The sequence below is a fragment of the Carcharodon carcharias genome, chromosome 6, assembly GCF_017639515.1.
Source record: "Carcharodon carcharias isolate sCarCar2 chromosome 6, sCarCar2.pri, whole genome shotgun sequence".
Lineage (NCBI taxonomy): Eukaryota > Metazoa > Chordata > Chondrichthyes > Lamniformes > Lamnidae > Carcharodon > Carcharodon carcharias.
In genome coordinates, this window is record NC_054472.1 from 160719204 (window position 1) to 160736095 (window position 16892).

Sequence of the window (16892 nt, forward strand, 5' to 3'; positions counted from 1 at the left end):
CCCTTCCCTTGCCTGAGAACACTTCTCCCCCTTTCCCAAGCAAGCCCTAGCGCTGCAGCTGTTGAAAAACTACTCCTGCCTTATGGTTGATATGGTAGGGAGAGACCAGCACATGAGCCCCCTAAAAGTGATGTGGCAAAGCGGGCACTGATGACTGCGAGTGCTGCCCGACCGATGCAAGGTAGGCAAAAAAACCTCGAAGTCCTGAGCAAAGTGCAACTCGCCAGGTGCACATCGCTTATGTACAGTTGTGAAATACATTGGTGTGCAATCACACTGACGTGCCCAGATGATCCATCGTGGGGAGATGATTCTGGCGAGCAAGGCTAAAGTATTGAAATTAGGTTCCTGACGTGTGGCAGTGGGAAACATGGCCTGCCATTGACACGTGCAGCAGACAATCGCAAACTGGTTTCACGACGATGTGAAACTGATTTTTGGCCAGATGCCAACGAGGCTGGAAACTTCTGGCCTCTGTTTCTCTCCTCACAAAGGCTGTGAGACCCTGCTGAGCTTTTTCAACATTTCCTGTTTAAATTAAAAGAAAAGCTTTTAATATTGTTTTGCGGAGAAGCTGGTGGAAAATGCAAAAGAGGGAAAATACAAATTATTTGCACCAAATAATAATTAGCATAAATTACTCTTTGCGGTTTTTAATCTCTGAGGCCCCCTCATTTTCATAGCCTCAATACTTTAGCACTTGGCGAGCAAGTCTGTGGGATAGGCCATGGCATGTCATGCTGCATCCAATCATTTGACTCAGAATTATCTGCATTGCGCAAGGAAAAATTCAAATTCAACCTCTAACTGCTGTTACAATGCCTGTTAAGGGTCAGCAGCGAGCTAAGTTACAGATGAGGCCAGCCAATAGCTATTGATGAGCATGGCTAGGGTCTGTCTGAGGTAATTGGGAGGAGGACAGAGCTTCTGTTTGTTTCATTTCTTCTCGCTATGGTAGTTAAGCTGGAAGATGCAAACATAGAACATTTATTTCTGTCCAAATATGCCAAGCTCTTAGTCCAAGTACCAAATGAATTTCCTGTACTGTCAGCCTCAGTAACATGGCATCCCTATGGCTGAAATGAACATTTGTATTTGAAAGAGAACTCAGTGTGTAAGCAAAATGCATGTTGTGGTATTGAGAGATACAGAGAAGAAGGTAGCTAATTGACACCTTGAAAAGTGACCTGGATCTATTTCTGTTGAAAAGGTGATGAAGATCCAGGAGATTGTTAACACTGTGTGATCTTATTGCGGGGGATATGAAAGGATATGTGAGGTAAGGATCAACAGATGTTTTGGGAGGGAAAGGTTCAGGCTAGAGGAATCATACTTGGGCTCTGGATTGATTGGACTTGATAGGTTCAACAGCTTATTCTCATTCTAGACTTTCTTATGGTCTTATCTAAGGTCCCACATTCAAGTTCCAACCTATTCTCAATTAATTTCAACCAAAATTAATAGCAGGGAAATTACAATGGGATTCAGCATCCCTTGGCTAGACAAAGGTTCGGCAGCAGACAGAGATCAACTGGAGCTCATGCTTCAAATCACTGTTTAAGAACTCCTACTGGGAAGTGCACAATAGGCATTTATTGAGAATAGGAGCAGGCCCAACAGCTTGAATTATTTTTGACATCTTAGCTGAAAATAACATTCAGTTGCGTTTGGCTTAAAATGCCACATTCGATTAATTCTAACTCCTAGCTGAAACGTGTGGATAATATCCATATACTGCCAAACCCCTAAAGCACACATAAAAACACACCAACAAATCCATGCTACAGTGAATGGCTTCATAAGCAGGGAACACGGGTTATAAGTTAAGTATAAGGAAATCAAGAACTAATACAATTAAAAATCTAAGAAAAAACTGCCAGAGAATACCACTGCAGTGGACATTATAATGGATTGAAATTACAATTAAATATGTTTCTGTGAGAGTGGAGATAGAATGACTGACATGGTGAGAATACAAGTCGGTGTGTTTGATCTCCACACAGGCTGGTTAGGCATAATGGCACCATACTGTTTCTGAAAGTTCTTATGTCCTTACATCAGTCAAGGTGAGCAAAGTTAGCTCTACATGGGGAATAGGTCACTTTGCTAGCTTTGTACCCACAGTCAGCTCCAAGCACTCAGAATGGTGTACTGCACAGGTCAAGTGTTAGATAAAGCGCTCCCAGTAATGTGCCCTCCATGTTGTTCCTTCATTTTCAATCCAGCCATCCTAATGACCTGCGTGAGACTGTCAATTTATTGCCAGGTTGTGGTCAGTTTTCTGCAGAGATTTCATAGGGTGGTCAGGAACAGGGTTAATAATGCAAACGCGGTTTAGTAAATCAGCAGACAGAAAACCTTACCCTGTACGGCTGGAGTACATTCGCCTGGAATTAAACGCCGACGCACTAACGTATCACAACAGCTGAATGTGATTTTCATTTTATGTGTCAGCAATATTTTAATCCAAATAATCTAAATTCTACAAAAATTCAAATTCCGAGTTTGGTTCAGCCGAATACTCACAGACTCAATATCATGAAAGCTGTTGTCTACCTGCACTTAGTCAACCTGAGTACGAAGACCTGTATAATCCTGTTGGCGGTTTATGCATACTCCTTCAGCAGCAGAACTCATAAAGTTGGGGGAGAATTTAAGAGCTTATCACAAATCTTTCATAGTGAAATATTTATACTTTTTGGTTTTTCTCATTTTCACCCCACCTCGTCGTCACCGCTTCCTCCCAATTTTAAAAGTGTTGGCTCAAGCTGTGGTGCTTTTTATCTGTTGTAGTTTGTTTCTAATAATTATTTCAATTGTTCTAGTATGTGCTGTAACAGTGAGTACTGCTAGACTATCTGATTATGGATGTGATCACATCTGGGTTTGATCCTGTCCTCGTCTAACATGACCACAAACAGACTTAGAGCTGGCATCCGGATTTCTGGTCACCACACTGCAAAGGGAATGGAAAAGCATTGAAGAGTATGTAAAGAATAGCCACATGAATGATTTCAAATGTTAGGGGGTTGAGGGAAAACTGGAAAAGCTTAATCTCCATAACTGAGGGAAAAGTTTTTTTTAAAAAAGAGTGAATTTGTTAACATACACAAGCAACAAAGATTAAATGGGGCAGAAAATTGAAAAACTCAAGAGCAGGGGAGGGGAGGTGGGGAATGGTGGTATGATGGGGTAGTTGATGGTGTATTCCCATATAAACATTGGCTGGTCAGGAAACACTTCTGCTGCCGACTCCGAAGTTTCTGGTTTCAGGGGAAGAAATGGCAGTCAACTGATATACTGAAGAGAGATGCTGAGACACCAGGCACTGGGGAGATTGAAAACTACAGCAGAAGAATGGTTAACAGAAGAGCATGATGGGGCTGGGGATGGAAGGGGGTTGGTGGCTTGGGGGGACTTCCTGGGAAAAACTTTGAATGGCCCCGATTTGCCCAGGCAGGCCTGACCTGATCCCATCAGGTGATACAACTGCCAATGATATGCCAGGTCTCTAAATACCAGAAATGTGCTCAAGACAGAAAGTAAAATTAGTCAAGGGGTAAAACCAGAATTGCACAAGATCCTTTCAGTCTCTAGCTGAGCAGGTTAGGTTAAAATCGTCCCTGCTGTCTCAGTGAGTGTGGTGTTGAAAGGAAGTTTTTGTAAGTTTGATGGCCAGCTGTTATATTTTCAACATGCTCTGATTTTCATTTTGAGCAAAGTATGCATTTATCTGAAGACATTGGAAGTGATCCAGACCACAGAGGGTGCCAAATTTCACTATTTCTGTCTCTTAAAGAATGAAGTCTGTAATTTTTCACTCTCTATCTGTTTCCAGCTGCCAGAAGCAGAGATGGCACAGAATTAAATCATTTCTTCATCTCAAATTAATGAAGCTGCAGAGCAAACGGTCAGGTTAACAGAGGCAATACCAGACAATCGAGGTGCAGGCATATGTAGGCCACATGTTTTACTCGACAGGGTGTAGAAAAATCAAGATCAGTCTTTGGCTTTCCATTTGTCACAAAACTTCAGCAGTTGTCAATTTGTTCAATGACTCCCTCCCATCCACTTTTGATGGTTTCACCCAAGCGAAACCTTTTCTACCTCCTATCCGAGCTGTTCCCCATAATATCTTTACTCCCTCAAGTATAAGTCTTCTTGCAGTTCTAATCATGAAAGCATCTCCCTCTCTAGTTTCTATTCAATCTCCTCTCAAACATTGTCTGAGTTCATCTTATCCATCAGACCCACATTCTGCTCCCTTGATCCCATTCCTATTAAGTTACATACATCCCATCTAGGTCCTCATGCTAGTTGAAAGTGTAAATGGTTTTCTATCATCAAATATTGTTCCTGTCCCTTTCAAAGCCACTTTAGTCAGGTCATTTCTCATATTGAATCTTCCTTTTGTTTCTAAATTCATTGAACATTTGTCACCTGCCAAATCCCTGGGCAGAATTTTTTTCTCATCAGACAGCATGCACCCGACCCGAACGAGAGTAAAATAGTGCACGATGACATCGGGCGAGCAAAGTTTGCAGTTTTCACAAAACTTCATCCACGGGCAGGATGAAGTTCCCAACTGCTACTAAAAAAAAAGAGATAAAACGTTTTTAACATTATTTTTTTACAAGTCCCTCATAATGTGACTGAGTCACATGTGGGGACATGTTTATATCATTTGTATAATGTTTATTTTTGTATTTGAAATTCTTCAGTTCCCTGAGGCAGCTCTCTGCCTTCAGGGAGATTTCAGTGCATGTTCCCCGTGCATGCACAGACTTCAGCACTCCTCCCGCAAAGGATCCATCACGTCCCCGTCTATTTGTCATCTACATCATCCAAAGACGTGGGTCAGGCAGCTAATAAGTTTAATATATTTTTATAAGAAAGAATTATATGTAAATGGCACCTTTCTTGACATCAGGAAGTCCCAGTGCATTTTACAGCCAGTTACGTACTTATGAAGTGTAGTCACAAGGAAAGATTACAGCCAATATGCACACAGCAATATCCTACTAAAAACAAGACATAATGAAAAGATAACCAGCCTCTCGGGGTTGTTAGTTAAGGGATAAGCATAGGCCAGTACATCTTTTTATTCATTCAGGGGATGTGGGCATTGCTAGCTAGGCCAGCATTTATTGTCTATCTCTATTGCTCTTGAGAAGGTGGTGGTGAACTGCTTTTTTGAACCGCTGCAGTCCATGTGATGTCGGTACACCCTCAGTACTCTTAGGGAGGGAGTTCCAGGATTTTAAGCCAGAGACAGTAAAGGAACTGTGATATATTTCCAAGTCAGGATGGTGCATTGCTTGGAAGGGAATTTGCAAGTGGTGATGTTCCCATGTGTCTGCTGCCCTTTTCTTTGTAGATCATAGCAGCTGTGGATTGGGAAGGTGCTATCTTGTAAGGAAAGGAGTGAATGTTTGTAGATGTGGTACCAATCAAGCAGGCTGCTTTATCCTGGATTGTGTCAAGCTTCTTGAGTGTGTGGGAGCAGCACTCATCCCGGCAAATGGGGAGTATTCCATCACACTCATGGCTTGTGCCTTGTAGACAGTGGACAGGTTTTGGGAAGTCAGGAGGTGAGTTATCCGCCGCAGGATTCCTACCCTCTGACCTGCTCTTGTAGCCACAGTATTTATATGGCCAGTCCAGTTCAGTTTCTAGTCAATGCTAATCTCCAGGACATTGATAGTGGGGGATTCAGTGATGGTAATGCCATTTTATGTCAAGGAACAATGGTTGGATTCTCTCTTGTTGAAGATGGTCATTGCCTGGCACTTGTGTGGCACAAATGTTACTTGCCGCTTGTCAGCCCAAGCCTGGATATTGTCGAGGGATGTCTTGCTGGATTTGAACATGTACTGCTTCAGTATCTGAGGAGTTGCGAATGGTGTCAAACATTGTGCAATCATCATTGAACATCCCCACTTCTCACCTTATGATGGAAGGAAGGTCATTGATGAAGCAGCTGAAGATGGTTGGGCTGAGGACGCTACCCTGCGGAACTCCTGCTGTGACGTCCTGGAGCTGAGATGACTGACCTCCAATGACCACAAGCATCTTCCTTTGTGCTAGGTGTGACTCCAATTAGTGGAGAGTTTTCACCCTTATTCCCATTGACTCCAGTTTTCTAGGGCTCCTTGATGCCACACTCGGTCAAATGCAGCCTTGATGTCAAGGACAGTCACTCTCACCTCACCTCTGCAGTTCAGCTCTTTTGTCCATGTTTGAACCAAAGCTGTAATGAGATCAGGAGCTGATGATCATGGCAGAATCCAAACTGAGCATCAGTGAGCAGGTGATTGCTAAGCATGTGCTGCTTGATAGCACTGTTCATGACCCCTTCCATCATTTTACTGATGATCGAGAGACTGATAGAGTGGTAATTGGCTGGGATGGATTTGTCCTGCTTTTTGTGGATGGGTCATACCTGGTTAATTTTCCACAGTGCCAGGTAGATGCCAGTGTTGTAACTGTAATGGAACAACTTGGCTAGGGCCGTGGCAAGCTCTGCAGCAGATGTCTTCAGTACTATTGCTAGAATATTGTCAGCGCCCATAGCCTCTTCAGCCATTTCTTGATATCACGTGGAGTGAATCAAATTGGCTGAAAACTGACATTTGTGATGCTGGGGGCCTCTGGAGGAGGCTGAGATGGATTATCCACTCGGTTCTTCCTGCAAATTGTTGGATTGTTGCAAATGCTTCACTGATGTGCTGGGCTCCCCCATCATTGAGGAAGGGGATATTTGTGGACTGTCCTTCTCCAGTGAGTTGTTTAATTGTCTACTGCCATTCATGACTGGATGTGGCAGGACTGCACAGCTTAGATCTGATCCATTGATTGTGGGATCACTTAGCTCTGTCTATCACTTGCTGCTTATGCTGTTTGGCATGTAAGTAGTCCCAAGCTGTACCTTCACCAGGTTGACACCTCACACTTAGATATGCCTGGTGTTGCTCCTGGCATGCCCTCTTGCACTTTTCATTGAACCAGGGTTGATCCCCTGGCTTGGTGGTAGTGGTAGAGTAAGGGATATGCCAGACCATGAGGTTACAGATCGTGCTCGAGTTCAATTCTGCTGCTGTTGATGGCCCATTGGATGCCCTCATGGATGCCCAGTCTTGGATTGCTAGATCTGTTCGAAATTGATGCCATTTAGCATGGTGGTAGTGCCATGCAACACGATAGAGGGTATCCTTAATGTGAAGACAGAACGTCACTCCTAGGTGGTCACTCCTACCGATGCTGTCATGGACAGATGCAGCTGTGGCAGGCAGACTGGTGAAGATGAGGTCAAGTATGTTTTCCCTCCTGTTAGTTCACTCCCCACCTGCTGCAGACCCAGTCTAGCCGCTATGCCCTTTAGGACGTGGCCATCTCGGTCAGTAGTGGTGCTACTGAGCCACTTTTGGTGCTGGACATTGAAGTCCCCCAACCAGAGTACATTCTTGCCAACCTCAGTACTTCCTCCTGGTGTTGTTCAACATGGAGCAATACAGATTCATCAGCCGAGGGGGGGACGGTACGTGATAATCAGCAGGAGGTTTTTCTTGCCCTTGTTTCACATGATACCATGAGACTTCATGGGGTCCGGAGTCAACGTTGAGAACTGCCAGGGCAATTCCCCCCTGCCCATATACTACTATGCCGCCACTTATACTGAGTCTGTTCTGCTGCTGGGACAGGAAACACCCAGGGACGGTGATGGCGGTGTGTGAGACATTGCCTGTAAGGTATGACTCTGTGGGTATGACTATGTGAGGCTGTTACTTGACTAGTCTGTACGACAACTCTCACAATTTTGGCACAAGCTCCCAGGAGGATTGTGCTGAGCTTGCCATTGTCGTTTCCAGTGTCTAGGCCGATGCCGGGTGGTCCATCTGGTTTCATTCCTCATAGACTTTCTAGTTGTTTGATATGACTCAGTGGCTTGGCCAGGCCATTTCAGAGGGCATTTAAGAGTCAACCACAGTCACATGCAGGCCAGACCGGGTAAGCACAGCAGACTTCCTTTCTGGAAGGACATTAGAAGAACCAGATGAGTTCGATAATGGTTTCATGCTCATCATTAGGCATTTAATTCCAGATTTTTCACTGAATTCAAATTTCAACATCTGCCATGGTGGGATTTGAACCCGGGTCCCCAGAGCATTACGCTAGGTTGCTGGATTATTAGTCCAATGACAATTCTACTGCGTCACCTCCTTCCCCCAAAATTGGAATAGCTCCCTTGTTCTTCTTCAAAATAGTGCTGTGGAATATTTTATGCCTATCTGAGTGGGCAGATGTGTTTAAAAGGGCAGTTTAAAAGATGGCACCTCTGACACTGTAGCATTCCATCAATACTGCAATGGATGTCAGCCTAGATTTTATGCTCAAGTTGTGGGAGTGAGCCTTGAATCTAGAACCTCTGACTCAGTGAACCATTTCCTTTTAAGTGATAAGGGAGGAACTAAACTGACACTAAATGATATGTGCCTTATAATAGCTGTGGTTTATTCTCTAATTATAACCCAAGTTTCATGGGTGTAATGCCTCTGTAAACATCACTTACATTGCCGTGCTCCATATAATTGAGGATTGCATATGTGGCTTTGGACAGCAGCCGTGATTGTTGTGTGTTTTTGGTTTCGTACTGTTGAGCTTTTTGAACGATCACACTGATGATTACCATTTTTACATACTGCCTCTTCTATAAGTTACACTTTGTTAATTACATCCACACCCATTTGAAAAGCTTGTATATTTTCCCTGCCTCTCTTTTAAATTCTCTTTTACTATCTTGTGCTGTCTTTCACTGTTATGTCTGAATAAGCTGAACAAGCAATTTGCCTAAACATTGGGAGTGCTTATGAGGAGCAATGTTTCCTGCACCTCCATGGGAATTAACCTGCTCTTGCTCTCAGCAACCTGGAGGAGATTAGGAATTTAATGATTCAGATTTTTCAGTCAGAAGTGAAGCAATGGCCCTGAAGAAAGCTGTCCACAAAGATCCTTGTGGCTGAGGCTTTCCTTTTCCTGGTGCAGTTTAAATCTGGTGCTAAATCAAGGGGAATCTCCAGGCATCCAGCAGCAGTGGTGTCAGCAAGCAGTGTAAGCAAGCAATAACATTGAAGTATTGTCACAGAACATACCAGAAAGTTACATGTACTTTATCTTTCAGTTTTAATTTAAATTTTCAGACAGCAAAATAATTGATTATGATCGGATTAATAAAGAAAATAAAATATCAATATAAACAAACTTCAAAAAAAAATTTAAATGTGAAATTTTTATCATAATGGAAAAATGTGACTTTCCACAAATGTGGAATTATTTTTTACAGCCAGAGGGTGTTTAGCAGTAATTATGAAGTTATTATATCATTCAAAACCCAGCTACAGAATTCAACAGGCTGTAACTTTTTCAAGGGTTTTAATGGAAAGATTAATAGCATAAGAGTGGATGTTTTCATCAATTCACCAAGTGCTTCAGACTTGCAATCTGAGAGCATCTCAACAACTCACCCTTTGGAGGTGTGCAGAATCACTCACAGCAACTTCTAGGTTTCTGCGTTATTCCGCACATGTACGGACACCCGAGGTTGCTGGCAGTTTCAGTGGAGTAATGACTGGTAACACCGACAGTTTCACCCTCATTACCACCATACAAATCTGGCCCAATATGTTATTAACATCAGGAAGTTGGGATACTATGCCCAGCTCACCCTCCTCCTTCAGTAAATCAAGGGCAATGGAGCAGAAGTAGGTAAATGGAGCTGAGCTACAAATCAGCCTTGATCTAACTGAATGATGGAACTTGCTCAAGGGGCTAAATGCCTTCCTGCCTCCTCAAATACTTTTTCACTGCATATTCACTTTTAACCAGAACCCAAAAGGAGCCATGTTATCTGCTTCATTTGAGGCCACATCTTCCGTTAAACATGGACACAATTCAAGAGAATATGTGAAAGCACAGCAGTTGCATATTTAATTTTTTTTTCTTTCATGGGACATGGGACTCACTGGCAAGGCCAGCATTTGCTGCCCATCCCTAATTACCCTGGAACTGAGTAACTTACTTAGCCATGTCAGAGAGCAATTAAAAGTCAACCACATTGCTGTGGGTCTGAAGTCACATATTGGCCAGAACAGGTAAGGAAGGCTAAAGGACATTATTGAACTAGATGGGTTTTTATGATGATCAATGATAGTTTCATGGTCATTGCTACTCCTAGTTTTCAATTCCTGATTTATTAATTGAATTTAAACTCTACCAGCTGCCATGGTGAGATTTGAACCCATGTCCCCAGAGCATTAGCCTTGGCCTCTAGATTACTAGTCCAATGACATTACCACTATGCCACTGCTGCTCCCCCACAAGCATAGCTTTTAACATTTCTTCAATAACAGGAAAAACTCACATACTTACCCTTTGCCAGTCCTTAATTTCTGGGAAGTTGCTTATGAAATTATGTGGAGGAGGGGGGGACTGGGGCGTAGTAGCATAGCAATTTGGTACAATAACAAAATTCATAACATAATATTCCAGATTAATAATGATGAATGTGAAACTTTCAATATTTGCCATCATTACTCCATTGAAACTGACAGCAACTTCGGGAGTCCATACACATCCAGAAAACCTTGTGGTGGGCAGTTAAAATTGAGAGAATGACTTACTCATTGATGCCCCACCTTAAACTCACTGCCTTACATCTAGGAACATGGACACAGGACATATGCCATTCAGCTCCTTGAATCTGTACCATCATTTAATTAAATCATGTACAAGCTGTGCCTCAACTCTATTTTTCTGCCTTTGTTGGATATGCTGTCATGATAATGAAAGAAAAAATACCGAATTGCGTCTGGAAATATTGGACTTTAAAAAATAAAACCTAAGTTTTTAAAATGCACACAAGCCACTGGCTGGAATGCTGCAGGGTGACTCCCTGAGAGATAATGGAACTCTACCCTGTTGCCAGACAAGGTACTGCTAAAGACATCCAGAAACTAAATGCTCCCTTTGGTAGAGACAATGGGACATAATGGAAGATGAGCATCATCTCATCAAGATATCCTGTGAGCAATGCCCAGACAGATTTGTGAATTCACTTTCCACTTGGACTATACAAGAGAGAGGTTAAAAGTGAGCTGAGAAGCTGCCCCAGTGTCTGTCTGTTGGCGATTGTTCAGAGAGAGAGCAAGTGCTGCAAGTTTGACTGAGATGTAACAGCCACACACATTACCCCTGCAAATCGCAGGTATTCCGACCTCTCTCCCTCGCTACTGAATTCAACACTACTTGAACCGCAAAACCAGCTATTCATCTACTGGAGTTAACTCTACTGGAATCCTGAATTCGACAATTCATCTACCGGAGTCAATTCTACTGGAATCTCAAATCGCAACAGCCACAACGCAATCACCTACTCCCCACAAGTCAAGAACTGTTCCATGTACTTTTTTTTTAATATATGTGTGTGTGTGTATAAATATACACACACACACACACACATATATATATATAAATATATTCACTTACTTCAAGCTAAATTCTTATTTTCAACCTGTGTGACTGTGTATGCTTGTGTTTTATCCTTTCTTGCCTTTAGTAGTTAATAAAATTATTCTTACCTTTATCTCAAGAAAGTCTGATTAAATTGGTTCCTTCACAACCAGGATGATTGGGTCTGGGAAAAAGTGTCTACAAAAGGGATCCTTTTTAGATTAAATCTTGTTGCGGCCAAGAGAAGTGGGGGTGGGGGGGGGGGGGGGGGAGGTTGGGGGGTTGGGGGGGTGGGGGGGGGTGCATTCTGAATAAAGACGGGGAGCAAGTTCATCCCTCCTCACCAGGGGCATAACAATTTGGGGGTATCCCAGCCAGACAATGACAAATTGAGGAGTCTCGCCTGGATCCACAACTTTGGGGAACCTCACCTGGGAGTGGGTCATAACAATACTTTGAGATCCTAAACCTAATGAAAACATATCTTCCAATTTGACAATTTAAATTGACCCAGGTCCCACAGCCTTTGGGAGAGGATTCCATATTTCTAACACCCTCTGCATAAAATAGTTCTTCTTTATTTCAGTCCTAAAAGACCTAATTTTAAAATGATGTCCTTTGTTCTGGATTCCCCTAGCAAAAGAAATTGTTTCTTTTTATCTATTCTATTGAATCACTTTAAAGACCTCCATTAGATCTCCCTGCAAACTTCTAAATTAAACCAATTGCCAACAAAATTTATGAAATTCCTGGTTAAGGAGATCCACAGTTAGTTGCCCTGTTCCCTCAGCTCCTGGATTCTCTGTAGAGGACACTATACTGTTTCCATCTTGCAGATGCAGAAAATATCTTTAACAAAAATGACTTCCTCAGTGTACACTTATCAAATATGTTTGGCCAAAATTTAAAACAGGCATTTGAGTAACAAGTGAAACAAACAACTGATGCAGAGGTGACTTAACTAGTTCAAAGTGAACATGGGCCTGGAAATTTGATAGTGCTGTGTTTAGTTTTTGGATGCCAAGTGGGTGCCTAGGGCCCATATTTTCGGTCCCGGAATGGTCATGCAGAGTCAGGAGAATTCCCAACTCCGCAAAGCCAACCTTTAAAAATGGCAGCCCACAGCTGAGATTCTCATTCTGGAGGGTGGGGGGGTGGACTTCATTAGAAGTCGGGCCCGCTGCCTCCAGAACAAGTGCGGATGCCAACAGGTGCGGTGCTGGGCTGGGTGGAAAGCCTGCTTCTGTGCTCTGGCACTTTGTTGAATTTAATGAAACATAATTATTAAAACAAAACACAGATCTCCAGCCCTCCTCATCTCCCCTCACCCCCCCATACTCTCCCCATGCCCCATCCATTCCAACCTATGTCATCTCATGCCTCCTCACCCAACCCCCAACACTGCTGATACCCCTTATTCCAACCCATGCCCTTCTACACAACCCCCATGGCCAGTCATACCCCCTATGCCAACCCATGCCTCTCTACCCACCCCCATGACCCCTCATACCCACTATGCTCCCACATCCACATAGTCCTTTATAGCCCCTATGCCAGCTTAGTGCCAACTCATGACAACCTATGCCTCCCCGCACCTCAACCTTTGCCCTTACCTCCTCCATGCCAACTCACTATTATCCACCATGGGTAAAACTCAGGAGTCACACTGACATAAAATAAGGCTCTGTATCTAATGATGATACCACTATTTAAAAAAAAACATCGATAAAAAAAGCATTCAATGCATAGAAATTCCTTCAACTAATTTCTTATGAAAACAAACATTACTATTCTTTAACCACCTGGAGTTGTCAATTAAATTGCTCACTTAACAGGTGCCCCATTGTAATAATGTTAGTTTATAATATCTGCCATTTCAGAAGAAATCCTATCATGACAGCCCTCAGGCTTATGTCAACAGACGGAATAAAATATCAAACGCTGATTCTTTTGAACTCCAGACTGTTTTTTTTTAATTTAAAGCCCAGCAGAGATAAATCCATTGACACCTTTGACAGTTCCAATGAGTCTGACAGTATGAATGAGTTTCGGCAGTTCCAATGACTTTTCACAGTAGGCAATACAGGTTAATAGGTATGATCTTACAACCATTAGGGAGACATGGTTACAAGGAGATCAAAGCTGGGAACTTAATAAACAGGGTAAGTGACTTTTCGAAAGGACAGGCAGGAAGGAAAGGATGGTGGGGTAGTTTTGTTAGTACGAGATGGAATAAGTACGACAGTAAGAAAGGATCTTGGATCGGAAGATGTAGAATCCATATGGGTGGAGGTAAGAAATAACAAGGGGAAGAAGACACTGGTGGGAGTAGTCTATAGACCCCCGAACAGTAGCTATACTGTTGGACAGAGAATAAATCAGGAGATAATGAGGGCATGAAAAAAAGGCAGTACATTATTCATGGGTGACTTTAATCTTCATGCAGATTGAGGAAAATTAAATTAGCAGACGTAGCCACAAGCAAGAATTCATAGAGTGTATTCAGGACAGTTTCCTAGAACAATATGTTGCGGATCCCACCAGGGATCAGGCTATTTTAGATCTGGTAATGTGTAATGAGGCAGGTTTAATAAATGATTTCAGGGTAAAAGATATCCTCGGAAACAGTGACCATAATATGGTATAATTTAGCATTCGGTTTGAGTGTGAGAAGCCTGGGTCAGAAACAATTGTGCTAAATTTAAATAAAGGTAATTACAAAGGAATGAGGGCAGAGTTGGCTGGAGTGGACTGGGATGGAATTTTGGCAGAAAAAACCTTTGATGAACAATGGCAGATGTTTAAAAATAGTTCATGACTCACAACAAAGATATATCCCAGTGAGGAAGAAGGGTTCAAGGAAGGGAATAAATGAACCATCGTTAACCAGTGAGGTTAAGGATAGTATCAAATTAGAAGAAAATACATACAATATGGGCAGAATCTTCTGGTCGGCGAGTGAGGGTGGGACCCGCTCGCCGACAGAAAATGACGCGAGGTGACATTGGGTGGAACTCCCAATGTCACCCCACGTCATTTCCATTTTCAGGTTGGCGGGGGCACAGCCAAGTCGGATGCATGCCCGCCGACCTGTCAACGGCCTATTAAGGCCATTAGAAAACCAATTCAGCTCAATAATGGACCTGCCCGTCCAACCTTAAGGTTAGCGGGCAGGCTGGGAGCCCAGGTGGGCTTATGAAAAAACATGAAACCTCATCCACTGGCAGGATGAGGTTTCGCGAGGGTGTTAAAATTTTAATGAAAGATTTAAATAAAAGTTATGGACATGTCCCAACCCATGTGACAGTGTCACATGAGAGGACATGGCAGAGAAATGTTTTTAAATCCTTTATTAAAACTTGAAAATCTAAGCCGATCTCACTGAGGCAGCACCTAGCCTCAGGGAGATCTCTGTGCTATTTTGCGTGCATGCGCGAAGGAGCACACTCCCGGCTGAGTTTTTCTATCACTATAGAAAAAGTACTAGGGAAACTAATGGGGCTAAAGGCCAATAAGACCACTGGACCTGATGGGTTGCATCCAAGGATATTGAAGGGAGTACCTACAAGATAGTTGATGCACTGGTAGTAATCTTCCAAGTATCCTTAGATTCTGGAAAAGTCCCAGAGGATTGGAAAACTGCCAATGTAACACCCTTATTCAAAAGGGTAGGGGGGGAGGGGGTGGGTGCAGAGGGGAGACAAAAAACAGGTAACTAAAGGCCAGTTAGCTTAATATCTGTCATTGGAAAAATGTTGGAGTCTATTATAAAGGATGTAATAGCAGGGTATTTAGAATTACATAATCTAATCAAGCAGAGTCAGCATGGCTTCATGAAAGGGAAATCATGCTTGACAATTTTATTAGAACTCTGAGGTGGTAACTAGCAGGATAGATAAAGGGGAACCAGTAGATGAATTATATTTGGATTTCCAAAAGGCGTTCGATAAGGTGCTACATGTAAAGCTACTTAATAAGATAAGAGCCTATGGTGTTGGGGGTAGTATATTAGCAAGGATAGAGGATTGGCTAACTAATAAAAGACAGAGTTGGGATAAGGGGGACATTTTCAGGATGGCAACATGGTGTGCCACTGGGATCAGTGCTGGAGCTTCAATTATTTACAATATATATTGATGACTTAGATGAGGGAAGTGAATGTACTATCGCCAAATTTGTGAATGATACAAAAATAGGTGGGAAGACAAGTGGTGCGGATGACACAAGGACTCTACAGAGGGATATAGACAGGTATATAGAGGGATGCAGACAAATGAGTGAGCAAAGAAATGCCAGATGGAATATAATGTGGGAAAATGTGAGGTTATGCACTTTGGCAGGTAGAATAGAGGAGCTGGATATTATTTAAATGGAGAAAGACTGCAGAAGGCTGCAGCACAGAGGGATTTGGGAGTCCTTATGCATGAATCACAAGAAGCTAACATACAAATTCAACAGGTAATAGGGAAGGCAAATGGAATGTTGGCCTTTATTTAAAAGGGAATGGAGTATAAAAAAAAGGAAGTCTTGCTAAAACTATACAAAGAACTAGCTAGACCACATCTAGACTGTGAGCAATTTTGGTCCCCTTAGCTAAGGAAAGATATACTGGCATTGGAGGCATTAAAGAGAATGTTCATTAGGTTGATCCCAGGTATGGAAGGATTTTCTTATAAGGAGAGGTTGGGTCGTTGGACCTGTACTCATTGGAATTTAGAAGAATGAGAGGTGAAACTAATTGAAACATATAAAATTCTTGGGGGGCTTGACAGGGTAGATGCGGAGAGGTTGTTTACCCTTGTGGGAGAGCCTTGGACCAGAGGGCATACTCTCAGATTAAGGGGTCACCCATTTAAGACAGAGATGAGGAGGAATTTCTTCTCTCAGAGGGTAGTGAATCTGTGGAATTCTTTAACACAGAGGGCTGTAGAAGTTAAGTACATTCAAGGCAGAGATAGACAGATTTTTAATCAGTAAGGGAATCAAGGGTTATCGGTAAAAGTTAGGAAAGTGGAGTTGTGAATTATCAGATCAGCCAGGATCTCATTGAATGGCAGTGCAGACTTAATGTGCTGAATGACCTATTTCTGTTCCTTTGTCTTATGGTCTTAATGACAGTTCTTTGACAGCTTTGACAGTTCCAATGTGTTTATGTATTTTTTATGTGCAATCATCATGTTTAGTTGTAACAACCTCATAGGGTGCTTTACCTCTCCCAAATGGGTACCCTGGCTATCCAAATGAATCCACCAAGTCCAGACCAGCTCTTACCTGGTCTAATTGGCACACCATGGGTTTCACACTCCTGACCTTCCAAATTCCCATTTCAGTGGAGGCAGCTGATAATTTTACTGGATATTTGCCCCCATAAACCACGCATGTGTGAA

At 42.6% G+C, this 16892-nt stretch overlaps 1 protein-coding gene across 1 annotated transcript in view; it reads right to left on the reverse strand.

The window, feature by feature from the left end:
* The window catches only part of LOC121278847 (collagen alpha-1(XXII) chain-like), a 182381-nt gene that overhangs the window by 63870 nt on the left and 101619 nt on the right, over window positions 1-16892 (reverse strand). The window lies entirely within an intron of this gene.